This window comes from Delphinapterus leucas, chromosome 10 (genome assembly GCF_059928025.1).
Source record: "Delphinapterus leucas isolate spDelLeu-1000000601 "Yukka" chromosome 10, BTC_Dleu_Yukka2, whole genome shotgun sequence".
In the NCBI taxonomy this organism is placed as follows: Eukaryota; Metazoa; Chordata; class Mammalia; order Artiodactyla; family Monodontidae; genus Delphinapterus; species Delphinapterus leucas.
The window spans coordinates 62,275,265-62,300,586 of NC_143138.1; the positions used below are offsets into that span (position 1 = coordinate 62,275,265).

General features: G+C 53.3%; 1 long non-coding RNA gene across 1 annotated transcript; it reads right to left on the minus strand.

Annotated features, from left to right (window-relative positions):
• Nucleotides 1-108: 108 nt before the first annotated feature.
• Nucleotides 109-17,270, minus strand: LOC149748262 (uncharacterized). Its single transcript, XR_016394718.1, has 3 exons — nt 14,729-17,270; nt 7,992-13,237; nt 109-6,500 (listed from the first exon to the last, which is right to left on the minus strand). It is a non-coding gene; the product is annotated as an uncharacterized LOC149748262 (long non-coding RNA).
• Between the last annotated feature and the right edge of the window lie 8,052 nt (nt 17,271-25,322).

The following is a 25,322-nucleotide window of genomic DNA, read 5'->3' on the forward strand; positions in this document are numbered from 1 at the left end:
CTCCCTTGATGAGCACTTTTTGATACGTTAAGCGTGTGTCTGAGAATTCCAGCTTCCTACTTCCCCCTTCCCGGGTCTCCAATATCCCCCTCTGAGAACTCCACGCTTCTCTCTTCCCTTTGTGAACCTGTGTTTCCTTTGTATGCTGCTTCCTTTGTATCCCTATTTAGACTGCACATATAAGAGATAGCCTGGGATTTGTGCCTTGCTGCCTCTAATTTACCAGAATTAGTGAGATCATCGACTGCTCCATCCATGCTGCTGCAAATAGTATGAGATCATTTTGTTCTGTGGATGAGTGGTAGTCGAGGGAATGTAGGTAGCAGAACAGCTTTCTGCATTCACCCCGCGCTCGACATGTCGTTCCTTTGTGTGTCTTGGCTGTGGTAAAGGGTACCACAACGACCGCTGGGGTGCAAGTGCTTCCTTCCAAAGATGCTGGTCTCTGGTTATACGACCTGCAGCGGGTTTGCCGAATCTCGGGGTCCCTCCAGTGTTTAGTTTGGTAAGGAACTTGCCTACTGACCTTCATACCGGCTGTTACCAATTTACGATCCCGGCAACAGCAATGGTAGGCTTCCCTTTTGGGCATGCCCTCTTGAGCACTTAACGCTTTTAGCGTTTGTGAGGACTGCAGCCAGGGAAACCCTCGCCTAGCTTCCTTTGCACTGTCTAATCATGACAGATCCTGAGCATCTTTTCATTTGAATGTGCTGTTTTCTAAAACGCGGGTGAGCACCACTGAGGTCTTGAAAGGTTTCTGCCTGAGAGTCGGCCCTGCTTTGAATTCACTTCAGATTACCTAGCCCAGGATAATTCTTGAGGGCAGGGCTGCGTTTGCAAAGCGGCAGGCCGCAGGCATTGTGAATGATAGGTGCCCTTCGGCACGGTTTGTAAGGTTGTTACGGCAGTGTGCCACAAGGCGGCAGCACTACTCCGTGTCCTCTCTGGTAACTTGGGGAAACAAAGCCTTAGCGGGCGTTCCGGTGTTGGACGGGACATGGGGAGTCGAACGTGGCTAAACACACACCCCAGGGCTTGTGTATCCTCGCCTCCTGCCCCTTAACCTGCACTGCCGCACCCCAGGCGTATCGCAAGACTTGTAAGTGGGCTACTCGGTGGGTGCCGTGCTTCGCAGGTGGGGCGACTCTAACGAAGTGGGCTGGAGGTGGGAACCTGCCTAGCAGGAGCCGTGGAGAGCCGGTTTCCTCACAGGTCTTCCCTCTCAGCTGCTCCACCGTCACTTGGGTACACCAGGCTTTGCTTACCCGTAGGAGGGCCACGTTGGACCGGGAGACTGTGGTACCACGCAGGGGAGAATGGGCACTAGAGGTCCGAGGGGTCGCTGGTCAGTTGGCACGTCCTCCTCCCTTGCTCCCTCAGCAGCAGCATACTCCAGCCTTGGGACCCAGGCCCGCCGAGGCTCCTGACTCCAGCCGTTGACGTCGCAGAGGCCTGAGGTAACAGAGGAAAGGCATTTCTTAACCCCTTCCTTGCCTTGTCTTTGAATACTCCTTTTCCCTTTCAGCATAGTTAATAAACAACGTTGCGTCTGTTTGAGTTCTACAGCCCCTTGATGCAATTATAATCGGAGCTGTCCCTGGAGCGTTTCGGGTTCTTTGCCCTGTCAGTTTATTGAGGAAAGTTTTGTAGCGCTCCCTATGCTTTCGGTTCGGTCGCCCTTGATGCGCACTTTTTGATACGTTAAGCGTGTGTCTGAGAATCCCAGCTTCCTACTTCCCCTTTCCCGGGTCTCCAATATCCCCCCTCTGAGAACTCCACGCTTCTCTCTTCCCTTTGTAAACCTGTGTTTCCTTTGTATGCTGCTTCCTTTGTATCCCTATTTAGACTGCACATATAAGAGATAGCCTGGGATTTGTGCCTTGCTGCCTCTAATTTACCAGAATTAGTGAGATCATCGACTGCTCCATCTATGCTGCTGCAAATAGTATGAGATCATTTTGTTCTGTGGATGAGTGGTAGTCGAGGGAATGTAGGTAGCAGAACAGCTTTCTGCATTCACCCCGCGCTCGACATGTCGTTCCTTTGTATGTCTTGGCTGTGGTAAAGGGTACCACAACGACCGCTGGGGTGCAAGTGATTCCTTCCAATGATGCTGGTCTCTGGTTATACGACCTGCAGCGTGTGTGCCGAATCTCGGGGTCCCTCCAGTGTGTAGTTTGGTAAGGAACTTGCCTACTGACCTTCATACCGGCTGTTACCAATTTACGATCCCGGCAACAGCAATGGTAGGCTTCCCTTTTGGGCATGCCGTCTTGAGCACTTAAGGCTTTTAGCGTTTGTGAGGACTGCAGCCAGGGAAACCCTCGCCTAGCTTCCTTTGCACTCTCTAATCATGACAGATCCTGAGCATCTTTTCATTTGAATGCGCGGTTTTCTAAAACGCGGGTGAGTACCACTGAGGTCTTGAAAGGTTTCTGCCTGAGAGTCGGCCCTGCTTTGAATTCACTTCAGATTACCTAGCCCAGGATATTTCTTGAGGGCAGGGCTGCGTTTGCAAAGCGGCAGGCCGCAGGCATTGTGAATGATAGGTGCCCTTCGGCACGGTTTGTAAGGTTGTTACGGCAGTGTGCCACAAGGCGGCAGCACTACTCCGTGTCCTCTCTGGTAACTTGGGGAAACAAAGCCTTAGCGGGGGTCCCGGTGTTGGACGTGACATGGGGAGTCGAACGTGGCTAAACACACACCCCAGGGCGTGTGTATCCTCGCCTCCTGCCCCTTAACCTGCACTGCCGCACCCCAGGCGTATCGCAAGACTTGTAAGTGGGCTACTCGGTGGGTGCCGTGCTTCGCAGGTGGGGCGACTCTAACGAAGTGGGCTGGAGGTGGGGACCTGCCTAGCAGGAGCCGTGGAGAGCCGGTTTCCTCACAGCTCTTCCCTCTCAGCTGCTCCACCGTCACTTGGGTACACCAGGCTTTGCTTACCCGTAGGAGGGCCACGTTGGACCGGGAGACTGTGGTACCACGCAGGGGAGAATGGGCACTAGAGGTCCGAGGGGTCGCTGGTCAGGTGGCACGTACTTCTCCCTTGCTCCCTCAGCAGCAGCATACTCCAGCCTTGGGACTTAGGCCCGCCAAGGCTCCAGGGGTGTGACTCCAGCCGATGACGTCGCAGAGGCCTGAGGTAACAGAGGAAAGGCATTTCTTAACCCCTTCCTTGCCTTGTCTTTGAATACTCCTTTTCCCTTTCAGCATAGTTAATAAACAACGTTGCGTCTGTTTGAGTTCTACAGCCCCTTGATGCAATTATAATCGGAGCTGTCCCTGGAGCGTTTCGGGTTCTTTGCCCTGTCAGTTTATTGAGGAAAGTTTTGTGGCGCTCCCTATGCTTTCGGTTGGGTCGCCCTTGATGAGCACTTTTTGATACGTTAAGCGTGTGTCTGAGAATCCCAGCTTCCTACTTCCCCCTTCCCGGGTCTCCAATATCCCCCTCTGAGAACTCCACGCTTCTCTCTTCCCTTTGTAAACCTGTGTTTCCTTTGTATGCTGCTTCCTTTGTATCCCTATTTAGACTGCACATATAAGAGATAGCCTGGGATTTGTGCCTTGCTGCCTCTAATTTACCAGAATCAGTGAGATCATCGACTGCTCCATCCGTGCTGCTGCAAATAGTATGAGATCATTTTGTTCTGTGGATGAGTGGTAGTCGAGGGAATGTAGGTAGCAGAACAGCTTTCTGCATTCACCCCGCGCTCGACATGTCGTTCCTTTGTATGTCTTGGCTGTGGTAAAGGGTACCACAACGACCGCTGGGGTGCAAGTGCTTCCTTCCAATGATGCTAGTCTCTGGTTATACGACCTGCAGCGGGTTTGCGGAATCTCGGGGTCCCTCCAGTGTTTAGTTTGGTAAGGAACTTGCCTACTGACCTTCATACCGGCTGTTACCAATTTACGATCCCGGCAACAGCAATGGTAGGCTTCCCTTTTGGGCATGCCCTCTTGAGCACTTAACGCTTTTAGCGTTGGTGAGGACTGCAGCCAGGGAAACCCTCGCCTAGCTTCCTTTGCACTGTCTAATCCTGACAGATCCTGAGCACCTTTTCATTTGAATGTGCTGTTTTCTAAAACGCGGGTGAGCACCACTGAGGTCTTGAAAGGTTTCTGCCTGAGAGTCGGCCCTGCTTTGAATTCACTTCAGATTACCTAGCCCAGGATATTTCTTGAGGGCAGGGCTGCGTTTGCAAAGCGGCAGGCCGCAGGCATTGTGAATGATAGGTGCCCTTCGGCACGGTTTGTAAGGTTGTTACGGCAGTGTGCCACAAGGCGGCAGCACTACTCCGTGTCCTCTCTGGTAACTTGGGGAAACAAAGCCTTAGCGGGGGTCCCGGTGTTGGACGGGACATGGGGAGTCGAACGTGGCTAAACACACACACCAGGGCTTGTGTATCCTCGCCTCCTGCCCCTTAACCTGCACTGCCCCACCCCAGGCATATCGCAAGACTTGTAAGTGGGCTACTCGGTGGGTGCCGTGCTTCGCAGGTGGGGCGGCTGTAACGAAGTGGGCTGGAGGTGGGGACCTGCCTAGCAGGAGCCGTGGAGAGCCGGTTTCCTCACAGCTCTTCCCTCTCAGCTGCTCCACCGTCACTTGGGTACACCAGGCTTTGCTTACCCGTAGGAGGGCCACGTTGGACCGGGAGACTGTGGTACCACGCAGGGGAGAATGGGCACTAGAGGTCCGAGGGGTCGCTGGTCAGGTGGCACGTCCTCCTCCCTTGCTCCCTCAGCAGCAGCATACTCCAGCCTTGGGACCCAGGCCCGCCGAGGCTCCAGGGGTGTGACTCCAGCCGATGACGTCCTGAGGTAACAGAGGAAAGGCATTTCTTAACCCCTTCCTTGCCTTGTCTTTAAATACTCCTTTTCCCTTTCAGCATAGTTAATAAACAACGTTGCGTCTGTTTGAGTTCTACAGCCCCTTGATGCAATTATAATCGGAGCTGTCCCTGGAGCGTTTCGGGTTCTTTGCCCTGTCAGTTTATTGAGGAATGTTTTGTAGCGCTCCCTATGCTTTCGGTTGGGTCGCCCTTGATGAGCACTTTTTGATACGTTAAGCGTGTGTCTGAGAATCCCAGCTTCCTACTTCCCCCTTCCCGGGTCTCCAATATCCCCCTCTGAGAACTCCACGCTTCTCTCTTCCCTTTGTAAACCTGTGTTTCCTTTGTATGCTGCTTCCTTTGTATCCCTATTTAGACTGCACATATAAGAGATAGCCTGGGATTTGTGCCTTGCTGCCTCTAATTTACCAGAATTAGTGAGATCATCGACTGCTCCATCCATGCTGCTGCAAATAGTATGAGATCATTTTGTTCTGTGGATGAGTGGTAGTCGAGGGAATGTAGGTAGCAGAACAGCTTTCTGCATTCACCCCGCGCTCGACATGTCGTTCCTTTGTGTGTCTTGGCTGTGGTAAAGGGTACCACAACGACCGCTGGGGTGCAAGTGCTTCCTTCCGATGATGCTGGTCTCTGGTTATACGACCTGCAGCGTGTGTGCCGAATCTCGGGGTCCCTCCAGTGTTTAGTTTGGTAAGGAACTTGCCTACTGACCTTCATACCGGCTGTTACCAATTTACGATCCCGGCAACAGCAATGGTAGGCTTCCCTTTTGGGCATGCCCTCTTGAGCACTTAACGCTTTTAGCGTTTGTGAGGACTGCAGCCAGGGAAACCCTCGCCTAGCTTCCTTTGCACTGTCTAATCATGACAGATCCTGAGCATCTTTTCATTTGAATGTGCTGTTTTCCAAAACGCGGGTGACCACCACTGAGGTCTTGAAAGGTTTCTGCCTGAGAGTCAGCCCTGCTTTGAATTCACTTCAGATTACCTAGCCCAGGATATTTCTTGAGGGCAGGGCTGCGTTTGCAAAGCGGCAGGCCGCAGGCATTGTGAATGATAGGTGCCCTTCGGCACGGTTTGTAAGGTTGTTACGGCAGTGTGCCACAAGGCGGCAGCACTACTCCGTGTCCTCTCTGGTAAGTTGGGGAAACAAAGCCTTAGCGGGGGTCCCGGTGTTGGACGGGACATGGGGAGTCGAACGTGGCTAAACACACACCCCAGGGCTTGTGTATCCTCGCCTCCTCCCCCTTAACCTGCACTGCCGCACCCCAGGCGTATCGCAAGACTTGTAAGTGGGCTACTCGGTGGGTGCCGTGCTTCGCAGGTGGGGCGACTCTAACGAAGTGGGCTGGAGGTGGGGACCTGCCTAGCAGGAGCCGTGGAGAGCCGGTTTCCTCACAGCTCTTCCCTCTCAGCTGCTCCACCGTCACTTGGGTACACCAGGCTTTGCTTACCCGTAGGAGGGCCACGTTGGACCGGGAGACTGTGGTATCACGCAGGGGAGAATGGGCACTAGAGGTCCGAGGGGTCGCTGGTCAGGTGGCACGTCCTCCTCCCTTGCTCCCTCAGCAGCAGCATACTCCAGCCTTGGGACTTAGGCCCGCCGAGGCTCCAGGGTTGTGACTCCAGGCGACGACATCACAGAGGCCTGAGGTAACAGACGAAAGGCATTTCTTAACCCCTTCCTTGCCTTGTCATTTAATAGTCCTTTGCCCTTTCAGCATAGTTGATATACAACGATGCTTCTGTTTGAGTTCTACAGCCCCTTGATGCAATTATAATCGGAGCTGTCCCTGTAGCGTTTCGGGTTCTTTGCCCTGTCAGTTTATTGAGGAATGTTTTGTAGCGCTCCCTATGCTTTCGGTTGGGTCTCCCTTGATGAGCACTTTTTGATACGTTAAGCGTGTGTCTGAGAATCCCAGCTTCCTACTTCCCCTTTCCCGGGTCTCCAATATCCCCCCTCTGAGAACTCCACGCTTCTCTCTTCCCTTTGTAAACCTGTGTTTCCTTTGTATGCTGCTTCCTTTGTATCCCTATTTAGACTGCACATATAAGAGATAGCCTGGGATTTGTGCCTTGCTGCCTCTAATTTACCAGAATTAGTGAGATCATCGACTGCTCCATCTATGCTGCTGCAAATAGTATGAGATCATTTTGTTCTGTGGATGAGTGGTAGTCGAGGGAATGTAGGTAGCAGAACAGCTTTCTGCATTCACCCCGCGCTCGACATGTCGTTCCTTTGTATGTCTTGGCTGTGGTAAAGGGTACCACAACGACCGCTGGGGTGCAAGTGCTTCCTTCCAATGATGCTGGTCTCTGGTTATACGACCTGCAGCGTGTGTGCCGAATCTCGGGGTCCCTCCAGTGTTTAGTTTGGTAAGGAACTTGCCTACTGACCTTCATACCGGCTGTTACCAATTTACGATCCCGGCAACAGCAATGGTAGGCTTCCCTTTTGGGCATGCCGTCTTGAGCACTTAAGGCTTTTAGCGTTTGTGAGGACTGCAGCCAGGGAAACCCTCGCCTAGCTTCCTTTGCACTCTCTAATCATGACAGATCCTGAGCATCTTTTCATTTGAACGCGCGGGTTTCTAAAACGCGGGTGAGTACCACTGAGGTCTTGAAAGGTTTCTGCCTGAGAGTCGGCCGTGCTTTGAATTCACTTCAGATTACCTAGCCCAGGATATTTCTTGAGGGCAGGGCTGCGTTTGCAAAGCGGCAGGCCGCAGGCATTGTGAATGATAGGTGCCCTTCGGCACGGTTTGTAAGGTTGTTACGGCAGTGTGCCACAAGGCGGCAGCACTACTCCGTGTCCTCTCTGGTAACTTGGGGAAACAAAGCCTTAGCGGGGGTCCCGGTGTTGGACGGGACATGGGGAGTCGAACGTGGCTAAACACACACCCCAGGGCGTGTGTATCCTCGCCTCCTGCCCCTTAACCTGCACTGCCCCACCCCAGGCGTATCGCAAGACTTGTAAGTGGGCTACTCGGTGGGTGCCGTGCTTCGCAGGTGGGGCGACTCTAACGAAGTGGGCTGGAGGTGGGGACCTGCCTAGCAGGAGCCGTGGAGAGCCGGTTTCCTCACAGCTCTTCCCTCTCAGCTGCTCCACCGTCACTTGGGTACACCAGGCTTTGCTTACCCGTAGGAGGGCCACGTTGGACCGGGAGACTGTGGTACCACGCAGGGGAGAATGGGCACTAGAGGTCCGAGGGGTCGCTGGTCAGGTGGCACGTACTTCTCCCTTGCTCCCTCAGCAGCAGCATACTCCAGCCTTGGGACTTAGGCCCGCCAAGGCTCCAGGGGTGTGACTCCAGCCGATGACGTCGCAGAGGCCTGAGGTAACAGAGGAAAGGCATTTCTTAACCCCTTCCTTGCCTTGTCTTTGAATACTCCTTTTCCCTTTCAGCATAGTTAATAAACAACGTTGCGTCTGTTTGAGTTCTACAGCCCCTTGATGCAATTATAATCGGAGCTGTCCCTGGAGCGTTTCGGGTTCTTTGCCCTGTCAGTTTATTGAGGAAAGTTTTGTGGCGCTCCCTATGCTTTCGGTTGGGTCGCCCTTGATGAGCACTTTTTGATACGTTAAGCGTGTGTCTGAGAATCCCAGCTTCCTACTTCCCCCTTCCCGGGTCTCCAATATCCCCCTCTGAGAACTCCACGCTTCTCTCTTCCCTTTGTAAACCTGTGTTTCCTTTGTATGCTGCTTCCTTTGTATCCCTATTTAGACTGCACATATAAGAGATAGCCTGGGATTTGTGCCTTGCTGCCTCTAATTTACCAGAATCAGTGAGATCATCGACTGCTCCATCCATGCTGCTGCAAATAGTATGAGATCATTTTGTTCTGTGGATGAGTGGTAGTCGAGGGAATGTAGGTAGCAGAACAGCTTTCTGCATTCACCCCGCGCTCGACATGTCGTTCCTTTGTATGTCTTGGCTGTGGTAAAGGGTACCACAACGACCGGTGGGGTGCAAGTGCTTCCTTCCTATGATGCTAGTCTCTGGTTATACGACCTGCAGCGGGTTTGCGGAATCTCGGGGTCCCTCCAGTGTTTAGTTTGGTAAGGAACTTGCCTACTGACCTTCATACCGGCTGTTACCAATTTACGATCCCGGCAACAGCAATGGTAGGCTTCCCTTTTGGGCATGCCCTCTTGAGCACTTAACGCTTTTAGCGTTGGTGAGGACTGCAGCCAGGGAAACCCTCGCCTAGCTTCCTTTGCACTCTCTAATCAGGACAGATCCTGAGCATCTTTTCATTTGAATGTGCTGTTTTCTAAAACGCGGGTGAGTACCACTGAAGTCTTGAAAGGTTTCTGCCTGAGAGTCGGCCGTGCTTTGAATTCACTTCAGATTACCTAGCCCAGGATATTTCTTGAGGGCAGGGCTGCGTTTGCAAAGAGGCAGGCCGCAGGCATTGTGAATGATAGGTGCCCTTCGGCACGGTTTGTAAGGTTGTTACGGCAGTGTGCCACAAGGCGGCAGCACTACTCCGTGTCCTCTCTGGTAACTTGGGGAAACAAAGCCTTAGCGGGGGTCCCGGTGTTGGACGGGACATGGGGAGTCGAACGTGGCTAAACACACACCCCAGGGCTTGTGTATCCTCGCCTCCTGCCCCTTAACCTGCACTGCCCCACCCCAGGCATATCGCAAGACTTGTAAGTGGGCTACTCGGTGGGTGCCGTGCTTCGCAGGTGGGGCGGCTGTAACGAAGTGGGCTGGAGGTGGGGACCTGCCTAGCAGGAGCCGTGGAGAGCCGGTTTCCTCACAGCTCTTCCCTCTCAGCTGCTCCACCGTCACTTGGGTACACCAGGCTTTGCTTACCCGTAGGAGGGCCACGTTGGACCGGGAGACTGTGGTACCACGCAGGGGAGAATGGGCACTAGAGGTCCGAGGGCTCGCTGGTCAGGTGGCACGTCCTCCTCCCTTGCTCCCTCAGCAGCAGCATACTCCAGCCTTGGGACCCAGGCCCGCCGAAGCTCCAGGGGTGTGACTCCAGCCGATGACGTCGCAGAGGCCTGAGGTAACAGAGGAAAGGCATTTCTTAACCCCTTCCTTGCCTTGTCTTTGAATACTCCTTTTCCCTTTCAGCATAGTTAATAAACAACGTTGCGTCTGTTTGAGTTCTACAGCCCCTTGATGCAATTATAATCGGAGCTGTCCCTGGAGCGTTTCGGGTTCTTTGCCCTGTCAGTTTATTGAGGAAAGTTTTGTAGCGCTCCCTATGCTTTCGGTTCGGTCGCCCTTGATGAGCACTTTTTGATACGTTAAGCGTGTGTCTGAGAATCCCAGCTTCCTACTTCCCCCTTCCCGGGTCTCCAATATCCCCCTCTGAGAACTCCACGCTTCTCTCTTCCCTTTGTAAACCTGTGTTTCCTTTGTATGCTGCTTCCTTTGTATCCCTATTTAGACTGCACATATAAGAGATAGCCTGGGATTTGTGCCTTGCTGCCTCTAATTTACCAGAATGAGTGAGATCATCGACTGCTCCATCCATGCTGCTGCAAATAGTATGAGATCATTTTGTTCTGTGGATGAGTGGTAGTCGAGGGAATGTAGGTAGCAGAACAGCTTTCTGCATTCACCCCGCGCTCGACATGTCGTTCCTTTGTATGTCTTGGCTGTGGTAAAGGGTACCACAACGACCGCTGGGGTGCAAGTGCTTCCTTCCAATGATGCTGGTCTCTGGTTATACGACCTGCAGCGTGTGTGCCGAATCTCGGGGTCCCTCCAGTGTTTAGTTTGGTAAGGAACTTGCCTACTGACCTTCATACCGGCTGTTACCAATTTACGATCCCGGCAACAGCAATGGTAGGCTTCCCTTTTGGGCATGCCCTCTTGAGCACTTAACGCTTTTAGCGTTGGTGAGGACTGCAGCCAGGGAAACCCTCGCCTAGCTTCCTTTGCACTGTCTAATCATGACAGATCCTGAGCATCTTTTCATTTGAATGTGCTGTTTTCTAAAACGCGGGTGAGTACCACTGAGGTCTTGAAAGGTTTCTGCCTGAGAGTCGGCCCTGCTTTGAATTCACTTCAGATTACCTAGCCCAGGATATTTCTTGAGGGCAGGGCTGCGTTCGCAAAGCGGCAGGCCGCAGGCATTGTGAATGATAGGTGCCCTTCGGCACGGTTTGTAAGGTTGTTACGGCAGTGTGCCACAAGGCGGCAGCACTACTCCGTGTCCTCTCTGGTAACTTGGGGAAACAAAGCCTTAGCGGGGGTCCCGGTGTTGGACGGGACATGGGGAGTCGAACGTGGCTAAACACACACCCCAGGGCTTGTGTATCCTCGCCTCCTGCCCCTTAACCTGCACTGCCGCACCCCAGGCGTATCGCAACACTTGTAAGTGGGCTACTCGGTGGGTGCCGTGCTTCGCAGGTGGGGCGACTCTAACGAAGTGGGCTGGAGGTGGGGACCTGCCTAGCAGGAGCCGTGGAGAGCCGGTTTCCTCACAGCTCTTCCCTCTCAGCTGCTCCACCGTCACTTGGGTACACCAGGATTTGCTTACCCGTAGGAGGACCACGTTGGACCGGGAGACTGTGGTACCACGCAGAGGAGAATGGGCACTAGAGGTCCGAGGGGTCGCTGGTCAGGTGGCACGTCCTCCTCCCTTGCTCCCTCAGCAGCAGCATACTCCAGCCTTGGGACCCAGGCCCGCCGAGGCTCCAGGGGTGTGACTCCAGCCGATGACGTCGCAGAGGCCTGAGGTAACAGAGGAAAGGCATTTCTTAACCCCTTCCTTGCCTTGTCTTTGAATACTCCTTTTCCCTTTCAGCATAGTTAATAAACAACGTTGCGTCTGTTTGAGTTCTACAGCCCCTTGATGCAATTATAATCGGAGCTGTCCCTGGAGCGTTTCGGGTTCTTTGCCCTGTCAGTTTATTGAGGAAAGTTTTGTAGCGCTCCCTATGCTTTCGGTTCGGTCGCCCTTGATGCGCACTTTTTGATACGTTAAGCGTGTGTCTGAGAATCCCAGCTTCCTACTTCCCCCTTCCCGGGTCTCCAATATCCCCCTCTGAGAACTCCACGCTTCTCTCTTCCCTTTGTAAACCTGTGTTTCCTTTGTATGCTGCTTCCTTTGTATCCCTATTTAGACTGCACATATAAGAGATAGCCTGGGATTTGTGCCTTGCTGCCTCGAATTTACCAGAATGAGTGAGATCATCGACTGCTCCATCCATGCTGCTGCAAATAGTATGAGATCATTTTGTTCTGTGGATGAGTGGTAGTCGAGGGAATGTAGGTAGCAGAACAGCTTTCTGCATTCACCCCGCGCTCGACATGTCGTTCCTTTGTATGTCTTGGCTGTGGTAAAGGGTACCACAACGACCGCTGGGGTGCAAGTGCTTCCTTCCAATGATGCTATTCTCTGGTTATACGACCTGCAGCGTGTGTACCGAATCTCGGGGTCCCTCCAGTGTTTAGTTTGGTAAGGAACTTGCCTACTGACCTTCATACCGGCTGTTACCAATTTACGATCCCGGCAACAGCAATGGTAGGCTTCTCTTTTGGGCATGCCCTCTTGAGCACTTAACGCTTTTAGCGTTTGTGAGGACTGCCGCCAGGGAAACCCTCGCCTAGCTTCCTTTGCACTCTCTAATCATGACAGATTCTGAGCATCTTTTCATTTGAATGTGCTGTTTTCTAAAACGCGGGTGAGCACCACTGAGGTCTTGAAAGGTTTCTGCCTGAGAGTCGGCCCTGCTTTGAATTCACTTCAGATTACCTAGCCCAGGATATTTCTTGAGGGCAGGGCTGCGTTTGCAAAGCGGCAGGCCGCAGGCATTGTGAATGATAGGTGCCCTTCGGCACGGTTTGTAAGGTTGTTACGGCAGTGTGCCACAAGGCGGCAGCACTACTCCGTGTCCTCTCTGGTAACTTGGGGAAACAAAGCCTTAGCGGGGGTCCCGGTGTTGGACGGGACATGGGGAGTCGAACGTGGCTAAACACACACCCCAGGGCTTGTGTATCCTCGCCTCCTGCCCCTTAACCTGCACTGCCGCACCCCAGGCGTATCGCAAGACTTGTAAGTGGGCTACTCGGTGGGTGCCGTGCTTCGCAGGTGGGGCGACTCTAACGAAGTGGGCTGGAGGTGGGGACCTGCCTAGCAGGAGCCGTGGAGAGCCGGTTTCCTCACAGCTCTTCCCTCTCAGCTGCTCCACCGTCACTTGGGTACACCAGGATTTGCTTACCCGTAGGAGGGCCACGTTGGACCGGGAGACTGTGGTACCACGCAGGGGAGAATGGGCACTAGAGGTCCGAGGGGTCGCTGGTCAGGTGGCACGTCCTCCTCCCTTGCTCCCTCAGCAGCAGCATACTCCAGCCTTGGGACCCAGGCCCGCTGAGGCTCCAGGGGTGTGACTCCAGCGGATGACGTCGCAGAGGCCTGAGGTAACAGAGGAAAGGCATTTCTTAACCCCTTCCTTGCCTTGTCTTTGAATACTCCTTTTCCCTTTCAGCATAGTTAATAAACAACGTTGCGTCTGTTTGAGTTCTACAGCCCCTTGATGCAATTATAATCGGAGCTGTCCCTGGAGCGTTTCGGGTTCTTTGCCCTGTCAGTTTATTGAGGAAAGTTTTGTAGCGCTCCCTATGCTTTCGGTTCGGTCGCCCTTGATGCGCACTTTTTGATACGTTAAGCGTGTGTCTGAGAATCCCAGCTTCCTACTTCCCCTTTCCCGGGTCTCCAATATCCCCCCTCTGAGAACTCCACGCTTCTCTCTTCCCTTTGTAAACCTGTGTTTCCTTTGTATGCTGCTTCCTTTGTATCCCTATTTAGACTGCACATATAAGAGATAGCCTGGGATTTGTGCCTTGCTGCCTCTAATTTACCAGAATGAGTGAGATCATCGACTGCTCCATCCATGCTGCTGCAAATAGTATGAGATCATTTTGTTCTGTGGATGAGTGGTAGTCGAGGGAATGTAGGTAGCAGAACAGCTTTCTGCATTCACCCCGCGCTCGACATGTCGTTCCTTTGTATGTCTTGGCTGTGGTAAAGGGTACCACAACGACCGCTGGGGTGCAAGTGCTTCCTTCCAATGATGCTGGTCTCTGGTTATACGACCTGCAGCGGGTTTGCGGAATCTCGGGGTCCCTCCAGTGTTTAGTTTGGTAAGGAACTTGCCTAGTGACCTTCATACCGGCTGTTACCAATTTACGATCCCGGCAACAGCAATGGTAGGCTTCCCTTTTGGGCATGCCCTCTTGAGCACTTAACGCTTTTAGCGTTTGTGAGGACTGCAGCCAGGGAAACCCTCGCCTAGCTTCCTTTGCACTGTCTAATCATGAGAGATCCTGAGCATCTTTTCATTTGAATGTGCTGTTTTCTAAAACGCGGGTGAGTACCACTGAGGTCTTGAAAGGTTTCTGCCTGAGAGTCGGCCGTGCTTTGAATTCACTTCAGATTACCTAGCCCAGGATAATTCTTGAGGGCAGGGCTGCGTTTGCAAAGAGGCAGGCCGCAGGCATTGTGAATGATAGGTGCCCTTCGGCACGGTTTGTAAGGTTGTTACGGCAGTGTGCCACAAGGCGGCAGCACTACTCCGTGTCCTCTCTGGTAACTTGGGGAAACAAAGCCTTAGCGGGGGTCCCGGTGTTGGACGGGACATGGGGAGTCGAACGTGGCTAAACACACACCCCAGGGCTTGTGTATCCTCGCCTCCTGCCCCTTAACCTGCACTGCCGCACCCCAGGCGTATCGCAACACTTGTAAGTGGGCTACTCGGTGGGTGCCGTGCTTCGCAGGTGGGGCGACTCTAACGAAGTGGGCTGGAGGTGGGGACCTGCCTAGCAGGAGCCGTGGAGAGCCGGTTTCCTCACAGCTCTTCCCACTCAGCTGCTCCACCGTCACTTGGGTACACCAGGATTTGCTTACCCGTAGGAGGGCCACGTTGGACCGGGAGACTGTGGTACCACGCAGGGGAGAATGGACACTAGAGGTCCGAGGGGTCGCTGGTCAGGTGGCACGTCCTCCTCCCTTGCTCCCTCAGCAGCAGCATACTCCAGCCTTGGGACCCAGGCCCGCCGAGGCTCCAGGGGTGTGACTCCAACCGATAACGTCGCAGAGGCCTGAGGTAACAGAGGAAAAGCATTTCTTAACCCCTTCCTTGCCTTGTCTTTGAATACTCCTTTTCCCTTTCAGCATAGTTAATAAACAACGTTGCGTCTGTTTGAGTTCTACAGCCCCTTGATGCAATTATAATCGGAGCTGTCCCTGGAGCGTTTCGGGTTCTTTGCCCTGTCAGTTTATTGAGGAAAGTTTTGTGGCGCTCCCTATGCTTTCGGTTGGGTCGCCCTTGATGAGCACTTTTTGATACGTTAAGCGTGTGTCTGAGAATCCCAGCTTCCTACTTCCCCCTTCCCGGGTCTCCAATATCCCCCTCTGAGAACTCCACGCTTCTCTCTTCCCTTTGTAAACCTGTGTTTCCTTTGTATGCTGCTTCCTTTGTATCCCTATTTAGACTGCACATATAAGAGATAGCCTGGGATTTGTGCCTTGCTGCCTCTAATTTACCAGAATGAGTGAGATCATCGACTGCTCCATCCATGCTGCTGCAAATAGTATGAGATCATTTTGTTCTGTGGATGAGTGGTAGTCGAGGGAATGTAGGTAGCAGAACAGCTTTCTGCATTCACCCCGCGCTCGACATGTCGTTCCTTTGTATGTCTTGGCTGTGGTAAAGGGTACCACAACGACCGCTGGGGTGCAAGTGCTTCCTTCCAATGATGCTGGTCTCTGGTTATACGACCTGCAGCGTGTGTGCCGAATCTCGGGGTCCCTCCAGTGTTTAGTTTGGTAAGGAACTTGCCTACTGACCTTCATACCGGCTGTTACCAATTTACGATCCCGGCAACAGCAATGGTAGGCTTCCCTTTTGGGCATGCCCTCTTGAGCACTTAACGCTTTTAGCGTTGGTGAGGACTGCAGCCAGGGAAACCCTCGCCTAGCTTCCTTTGCACTGTCTAATCATGACAGATCCTGAGCATCTTTTCATTTGAATGTGCTGTTTTCTAAAACGCGGGTGAGTACCACTGAGGTCTTGAAAGGTTTCTGCCTGAGAGTCGGCCCTGCTTTGAATTCACTTCAGATTACCTAGCCCAGGATATTTCTTGAGGGCAGGGCTGCGTTTGCAAAGCGGCAGGCCGCAGGCATTGTGAATGATAGGTGCCCTTCGGCACGGTTTGTAAGGTTGTTACGGCAGTGTGCCACAAGGCGGCAGCACTACTCCGTGTCCTCTCTGGTAACTTGGGGAAACAAAGCCTTAGCGGGGGTCCCGGTGTTGGACGGGACATGGGGAGTCGAACGTGGCTAAACACACACCCCAGGGCTTGTGTATCCTCGCCTCCTGCCCCTTAACCTGCACTGCCCCACCCCAGGCATATCGCAAGACTTGTATGTGGGCTACTCGGTGGGTGCCGTGCTTCGCAGGTGGGGCGGCTGTAACGAAGTGGGCTGGAGGTGGGGACCTGCCTAGCAGGAGCCGTGGAGAGCCGGTTTCCTCACAGCTCTTCCCTCTCAGCTGCTCCACCGTCACTTGGGTACACCAGGCTTTGCTTACCCGTAGGAGGGCCACGTTGGACCGGGAGACTGTGGTACCACGCAGGGGAGAATGGGCACTAGAGGTCCGAGGGGTCGCTGGTCAGGTGGCACGTCCTCCTCCCTTGCTCCCTCAGCAGCAGCATACTCCAGCCTTGGGACCCAGGCCCGCTGAGGCTCCAGGGGTGTGACTCCAGCGGATGACGTCGCAGAGGCCTGAGGTAACAGAGGAAAGGCATTTCTTAACCCCTTCCTTGCCTTGTCTTTGAATACTCCTTTTCCCTTTCAGCATAGTTAATAAACAACGTTGCGTCTGTTTGAGTTCTACAGCCCCTTGATGCAATTATAATCGGAGCTGTCCCTGGAGCGTTTCGGGTTCTTTGCCCTGTCAGTTTATTGAGGAAAGTTTTGTAGCGCTCCCTATGCTTTCGGTTCGGTCGCCCTTGATGCGCACTTTTTGATACGTTAAGCGTGTGTCTGAGAATCCCAGCTTCCTACTTCCCCTTTCCCGGGTCTCCAATATCCCCCCTCTGAGAACTCCACGCTTCTCTCTTCCCTTTGTAAACCTGTGTTTCCTTTGTATGCTGCTTCCTTTGTATCCCTATTTAGACTGCACATATAAGAGATAGCCTGGGATTTGTGCCTTGCTGCCTCTAATTTACCAGAATGAGTGAGATCATCGACTGCTCCATCCATGCTGCTGCAAATAGTATGAGATCATTTTGTTCTGTGGATGAGTGGTAGTCGAGGGAATGTAGGTAGCAGAACAGCTTTCTGCATTCACCCCGCGCTCGACATGTCGTTCCTTTGTATGTCTTGGCTGTGGTAAAGGGTACCACAACGACCGCTGGGGTGCAAGTGCTTCCTTCCAATGATGCCGGTCTCTGGTTATACGACCTGCAGCGGGTTTGCGGAATCTCGGGGTCCCTCCAGTGTTTAGTTTGGTAAGGAACTTGCCTAGTGACCTTCATACCGGCTGTTACCAATTTACGATCCCGGCAACAGCAATGGTAGGCTTCCCTTTTGGGCATGCCCTCTTGAGCACTTAACGCTTTTAGCGTTTGTGAGGACTGCAGCCAGGGAAACCCTCGCCTAGCTTCCTTTGCACTGTCTAATCATGAGAGATCCTGAGCATCTTTTCATTTGAATGTGCTGTTTTCTAAAACGCGGGTGAGTACCACTGAGGTCTTGAAAGGTTTCTGCCTGAGAGTCGGCCGTGCTTTGAATTCACTTCAGATTACCTAGCCCAGGATAATTCTTGAGGGCAGGGCTGCGTTTGCAAAGAGGCAGGCCGCAGGCATTGTGAATGATAGGTGCCCTTCGGCACGGTTTGTAAGGTTGTTACGGCAGTGTGCCACAAGGCGGCAGCACTACTCCGTGTCCTCTCTGGTAACTTGGGGAAACAAAGCCTTAGCGGGGGTCCCGGTGTTGGACGGGACATGGGGAGTCGAACGTGGCTAAACACACACCCCAGGGCTTGTGTATCCTCGCCTCCTGCCCCTTAACCTGCACTGCCGCACCCCAGGCGGATCGCAAGACTTGTAAGTGGGCTACTCGGTGGGTGCCGTGCTTCGCAGGTGGGGCGACTCTAACGAAGTGGGCTGGAGGTGGGGACCTGCCTAGCAGGAGCCGTGGAGAGCCGGTTTCCTCACAGCTCTTCCCACTCAGCTGCTCCACCGTCACTTGGGTACACCAGGATTTGCTTACCCGTAGGAGGGCCACGTTGGACCGGGAGACTGTGGTACCACGCAGGGGAGAATGGACACTAGAGGTCCGAGGGGTCGCTGGTCAGGTGGCACGTCCTCCTCCCTTGCTCCCTCAGCAGCAGCATACTCCAGCCTTGGGACCCAGGCCCGCCGAGGCTCAAGGGGTGTGACTCCAACCGATAACGTCGCAGAGGCCTGAGGTAACAGAGGAAAAGCATTTCTTAACCCCTTCCTTGCCTTGTCTTTGAATACTCCTTTTCCCTTTCAGCATAGTTAATAAACAACGTTGCGTCTGTTTGAGTTCTACAGCCCCTTGATGCAATTATAATCGGAGCTGTCCCTGGAGCGTTTCGGGTTCTTTGCCCTGTCAGTTTATTGAGGAAAGTTTTGTGGCGCTCCCTATGCTTTCGGTTGGGTCGCCCTTGATGAGCACTTTTTGATACGTTAAGCGTGTGTCTGAGAATCCCAGCTTCCTACTTCCCCCTTCCCGGGTCTCCAATATCCCCCTCTGAGAACTCCACGCTTCTCTCTTCCCTTTGTAAACCTGTGTTTCCTTTGTATGCTGCTTCCTTTGTATCCCTATTTAGACTGCACATATAAGAGATAGCCTGGGATTTGTGCCTTGCTGCCTCTAATTTACCAGAATGAGTGAGATCATCGACTGCTCCATCCATGCTGCTGCAAATAGTATGAGATCATTTTGTTCTGTGGATGAGTGGTAGTCGAGGGAATGTAGGTAGCAGAACAGCTTTCTGCATTCACCCCGCGCTCGACATGTCGTTCCTTTGTATGTCTTGGCTGTGGTAAAGGGTACCACAACGACCGCTGGGGTGCAAGTGCTTCCTTCCAATGATGCTGGTCTCTGGTTATACGACCTGCAGCGTGTGTGCCGAATCTCGGGGTCCCTCCAGTGTTTAGTTTGGTAAGGAACTTGCCTACTGACCTTCATACCGGCTGTTACCAATTTACGATCCCGGCAACAGCAATGGTAGGCTTCCCTTTTGGGCATGCCCTCTTGAGCACTTAACGCTTTTAGCGTTGGTGAGGACTGCAGCCAGGGAAACCCTCGCCTAGCTTCCTTTGCACTGTCTAATCATGACAGATCCTGAGCATCTTTTCATTTGAATGTGCTGTTTTCTAAAACGCGGGTGAGTACCACTGAGGTCTTGAAAGGTTTCTGCCTGAGAGTCGGCCCTGCTTTGAATTCACTTCAGATTACCTAGCCCAGGATATTTCTTGAGGGCAGGGCTGCGTTTGCAAAGCGGCAGGCCGCAGGCATTGTGAATGATAGGTGCCCTTCGGCACGGTTTGTAAGGTTGTTACGGCAGTGTGCCACAAGGCGGCAGCACTACTCCGTGTCCTCTCTGGTAACTTGGGGAAACAAAGCCTTAGCGGGGGTCCCGGTGTTGGACGGGACATGGGGAGTCGAACGTGGCTAAACACACACCCCAGGGCTTGTGTATCCTCGCCTCCTGCCCCTTAACCTGCACTGCCCCACCCCAGGCGTATCGCAAGACTTGTATGTGGGCTACTCGGTGGGTGCCGTGCTTCGCAGGTGGGGCGGCTGTAACGAAGTGGGCTGGAGGTGGGGACCTGCCTAGCAGGAGCCGTGGAGAGCCGGTTTCCTCACAGCTCTTCCCTCTCAGCTGCTCCACCGTCACTTGGGTACACCAGGCTTTGCTTACCCGTAGGAGGGCCACGTTGGACCGGGAGACTGTGGTACCACGCAGGGGAGAATGGGCACTAGAGGTCCGAGGGGTCGCTGGTCAGGTGGCACGTCCTCCTCCCTTGCTCCCTCAGCAGCAGCATACTCCAGCCTTGGGACCCAGGCCCGCTGAGGCTCCAGGGGTGTGACTCCAGCGGATGACGTCGCAGAGGCCTGAGGTAACAGAGGAAAGGCATTTCTTAACCCCTTCCTTGCCTTGTCTTTGAATACTCCTTTTCCCTTTCAGCATAGTTAATAAACAACGTTGCGTCTGTTTGAGTTCTACAGCCCCTTGATGCAATTATAATCGGAGCTGTCCCTGGAGCGTTTCGGGTTCTTTGCCCTGTCAGTTTATTGAGGAAAGTTTTGTAGCGCTCCCTATGCTTTCGGTTCGGTCGCCCTTGATGCGCACTTTTTGATACGTTAAGCGTGTGTCTGAGAATCCCAGCTTCCTACTTCCCCTTTCCCGGGTCTCCAATATCCCCCCTCTGAGAACTCCACGCTTCTCTCTTCCCTTTGTAAACCTGTGTTTCCTTTGTATGCTGCTTCCTTTGTATCCCTATTTAGACTGCACATATAAGAGATAGCCTGGGATTTGTGCCTTGCTGCCTCTAATTTACCAGAATGAGTGAGATCATCGACTGCTCCATCCATGCTGCTGCAAATAGTATGAGATCATTTTGTTCTGTGGATGAGTGGTAGTCGAGGGAATGTAGGTAGCAGAACAGCTTTCTGCATTCACCCCGCGCTCGACATGTCGTTCCTTTGTATGTCTTGGCTGTGGTAAAGGGTACCACAACGACCGCTGGGGTGCAAGTGCTTCCTTCCAATGATGCTGGTCTCTGGTTATACGACCTGCAGCGGGTTTGCGGAATCTCGGGGTCCCTCCAGTGTTTAGTTTGGTAAGGAACTTGCCTAGTGACCTTCATACCGGCTGTTACCAATTTACGATCCCGGCAACAGCAATGGTAGGCTTCCCTTTTGGGCATGCCCTCTTGAGCACTTAACGCTTTTAGCGTTTGTGAGGACTGCAGCCAGGGAAACCCTCGCCTAGCTTCCTTTGCACTGTCTAATCATGAGAGATCCTGAGCATCTTTTCATTTGAATGTGCTGTTTTCTAAAACGCGGGTGAGTACCACTGAGGTCTTGAAAGGTTTCTGCCTGAGAGTCGGCCGTGCTTTGAATTCACTTCAGATTACCTAGCCCAGGATAATTCTTGAGGGCAGGGCTGCGTTTGCAAAGAGGCAGGCCGCAGGCATTGTGAATGATAGGTGCCCTTCGGCACGGTTTGTAAGGTTGTTACGGCAGTGTGCCACAAGGCGGCAGCACTACTCCGTGTCCTCTCTGGTAACTTGGGGAAACAAAGCCTTAGCGGGGGTCCCGGTGTTGGACGGGACATGGGGAGTCGAACGTGGCTAAACACACACCCCAGGGCTTGTGTATCCTCGCCTCCTGCCCCTTAACCTGCACTGCCGCACCCCAGGCGGATCGCAAGACTTGTAAGTGGGCTACTCGGTGGGTGCCGTGCTTCGCAGGTGGGGCGACTCTAACGAAGTGGGCTGGAGGTGGGGACCTGCCTAGCAGGAGCCGTGGAGAGCCGGTTTCCTCACAGCTCTTCCCACTCAGCTGCTCCACCGTCACTTGGGTACACCAGGATTTGCTTACCCGTAGGAGGGCCACGTTGGACCGGGAGACTGTGGTACCACGCAGGGGAGAATGGACACTAGAGGTCCGAGGGGTCGCTGGTCAGGTGGCACGTCCTCCTCCCTTGCTCCCTCAGCAGCAGCATACTCCAGCCTTGGGACCCAGGCCCGCCGAGGCTCCAGGGGTGTGACTCCAACCGATAACGTCGCAGAGGCCTGAGGTAACAGAGGAAAAGCATTTCTTAACCCCTTCCTTGCCTTGTCTTTGAATACTCCTTTTCCCTTTCAGCATAGTTAATAAACAACGTTGCGTCTGTTTGAGTTCTACAGCCCCTTGATGCAATTATAATCGGAGCTGTCCCTGGAGCGTTTCGGGTTCTTTGCCCTGTCAGTTTATTGAGGAAAGTTTTGTAGCGCTCCCTATGCTTTCGGTTCGGTCGCCCTTGATGAGCACTTTTTGATACGTTAAGCGTGTGTCTGAGAATCCCAGCTTCCTACTTCCCCCATCCCGGGTCTCCAATATCCCCCCTCTGAGAACTCCACGCTTCTCTCTTCCCTTTGTAAACCTGTGTTTCCTTTGTATGCTGCTTCCTTTGTATCCCTATTTAGACTGCACATATAAGAGATAGCCTGGGATTTGTGCCTTGCTGCCTCGAATTTACCAGAATGAGTGAGATCATCGACTGCTCCATCCATGCTGCTGCAAATAGTATGAGATCATTTTGTTCTGTGGATGAGTGGTAGTCGAGGGAATGTAGGTAGCAGAACAGCTTTCTGCATTCACCCCGCGCTCGACATGTCGTTCCTTTGTATGTCTTGGCTGTGGTAAAGGGTACCACAACGACCGCTGGGGTGCAAGTGCTTCCTTCCAATGATGCTGGTCTCTGGTTATACGACCTGCAGCGTGTGTGCCGAATCTCGGGGTCCCTCCAGTGTTTAGTTTGGTAAGGAACTTGCCTACTGACCTTCATACCGGCTGTTACCAATTTACGATCCCGGCAACAGCAATGGTAGGCTTCCCTTTTGGGCATGCCCTCTTGAGCACTTAACGCTTTTAGCGTTTGTGAGGACTGCCGCCAGGGAAACCCTCGCCTAGCTTCCTTTGCACTCTCTAATCATGACAGATCCTGAGCATCTTTTCATTTGAATGTGCTGTTTTCTAAAACGCGGGTGAGTAAAACTGAGGTCTTGAAAGGTTTCTGCCTGAGAGTCGGCCCTGCTTTGAATTCACTTCAGATTACCTAGCCCAGGATATTTCTTGAGGGCAGGGCTGCGTTTGCAAAGCGGCAGGCCGCAGGCATTGTGAATGATAGGTGCCCTTCGGCACGGTTTGTAAGGTTGTTACGGCAGTGTGCCACAAGGCGGCAGCACTACTCCGTGTCCTCTCTGGTAACTTGGGGAAACAAAGCCTTAGCGGGGGTCCCGGTGTTGGACGGGACATGGGGAGTCGAACGTGGCTAAACACACACCCCAGGGCTTGTGTATCCTCGCCTCCTGCCCCTTAACCTGCACTGCCCCACCCCAGGCATATCGCAAGACTTGTAAGTGGGCTACTCGGTGGGTACCGTGCTTCGCAAGTGGGGCGGCTGTAACGAAGTGGGCTGGAGGTGGGGACCTGCCTAGCAGGAGCCGTGGAGAGCCGGTTTCCTCACAGCTCTTCCCTCTCAGCTGCTCCACCGTCACTTGGGTACACCAGGATTTGCTTACCCGTAGGAGGGCCACGTTGGACCGGGAGACTGTGGTACCACGCAGGGGAGAATGGGCACTAGAGGTCCGAGGGGTCGCTGGTCAGGTGGCACGTCCTCCTCCCTTGCTCCCTCAGCAGCAGCATACTCCAGCCTTGGGACCCAGGCCCGCCGAGGCTCCAGGGGTGTGACTCCAGCCGATGACGTCGCAGAGGCCTGAGGTAACAGAGGAAAGGCATTTCTTAACCCCTTCCTTGCCTTGTCTTTGAATACTCCTTTTCCCTTTCAGCATAGTTAATAAACAACGTTGCGTCTGTTTGAGTTCTACAGCCCCTTGATGCAATTATAATCGGAGCTGTCCCTGGAGCGTTTCGGGTTCTTTGCCCTGTCAGTTTATTGAGGAAAGTTTTGTAGCGCTCCCTATGCTTTCGGTTCGGTCGCCCTTGATGCGCACTTTTTGATACGTTAAGCGTGTGTCTGAGAATCCCAGCTTCCTACTTCCCCCTTCCCGGGTCTACAATATCCCCCTCTGAGAACTCCACGCTTCTCTCTTCCCTTTGTAAACCTGTGTTTCCTTTGTATGCTGCTTCCTTTGTATCCCTATTTAGACTGCACATATAAGAGATAGCCTGGGATTTGTGCCTTGCTGCCTCGAATTTACCAGAATGAGTGAGATCATCGACTGCTCCATCCATGCTGCTGCAAATAGTATGAGATCATTTTGTTCTGTGGATGAGTGGTAGTCGAGGGAATGTAGGTAGCAGAACAGCTTTCTGCATTCACCCCGCGCTCGACATGTCGTTCCTTTGTATGTCTTGGCTGTGGTAAAGGGTACCACAACGACCGCTGGGGTGCAAGTGCTTCCTTCCAATGATGCTATTCTCTGGTTATACGACCTGCAGCGTGTGTACCGAATCTCGGGGTCCCTCCAGTGTTTAGTTTGGTAAGGAACTTGCCTACTGACCTTCATACCGGCTGTTACCAATTTACGATCCCGGCAACAGCAATGGTAGGCTTCTCTTTTGGGCATGCCCTCTTGAGCACTTAACGCTTTTAGCGTTTGTGAGGACTGCCGCCAGGGAAACCCTCGCCTAGCTTCCTTTGCACTCTCTAATCATGACAGATTCTGAGCATCTTTTCATTTGAATGTGCTGTTTTCTAAAACGCGGGTGAGCACCACTGAGGTCTTGAAAGGTTTCTGCCTGAGAGTCGGCCCTGCTTTGAATTCACTTCAGATTACCTAGCCCAGGATATTTCTTGAGGGCAGGGCTGCGTTTGCAAAGCGGCAGGCCGCAGGCATTGTGAATGATAGGTGCCCTTCGGCACGGTTTGTAAGGTTGTTACGGCAGTGTGCCACAAGGCGGCAGCACTACTCCGTGTCCTCTCTGGTAACTTGGGGAAACAAAGCCTTAGCGGGGGTCCCGGTGTTGGACGGGACATGGGGAGTCGAACGTGGCTAAACACACACCCCAGGGCTTGTGTATCCTCGCCTCCTGCCCCTTAACCTGCACTGCCGCACCCCAGGCGTATCGCAAGACTTGTAAGTGGGCTACTCGGTGGGTGCCGTGCTTCGCAGGTGGGGCGACTCTAACGAAGTGGGCTGGAGGTGGGGACCTGCCTAGCAGGAGCCGTGGAGAGCCGGTTTCCTCACAGCTCTTCCCTCTCAGCTGCTCCACCGTCACTTGGGTACACCAGGATTTGCTTACCCGTAGGAGGGCCACGTTGGACCGGGAGACTGTGGTACCACGCAGGGGAGAATGGGCACTAGAGGTCCGAGGGGTCGCTGGTCAGGTGGCACGTCCTCCTCCCTTGCTCCCTCAGCAGCAGCATACTCCAGCCTTGGGACCCAGGCCCGCTGAGGCTCCAGGGGTGTGACTCCAGCGGATGACGTCGCAGAGGCCTGAGGTAACAGAGGAAAGGCATTTCTTAACCCCTTCCTTGCCTTGTCTTTGAATACTCCTTTTCCCTTTCAGCATAGTTAATAAACAACGTTGCGTCTGTTTGAGTTCTACAGCCCCTTGATGCAATTATAATCGGAGCTGTCCCTGGAGCGTTTCGGGTTCTTTGCCCTGTCAGTTTATTGAGGAAAGTTTTGTAGCGCTCCCTATGCTTTCGGTTCGGTCGCCCTTGATGCGCACTTTTTGATACGTTAAGCGTGTGTCTGAGAATCCCAGCTTCCTACTTCCCCTTTCC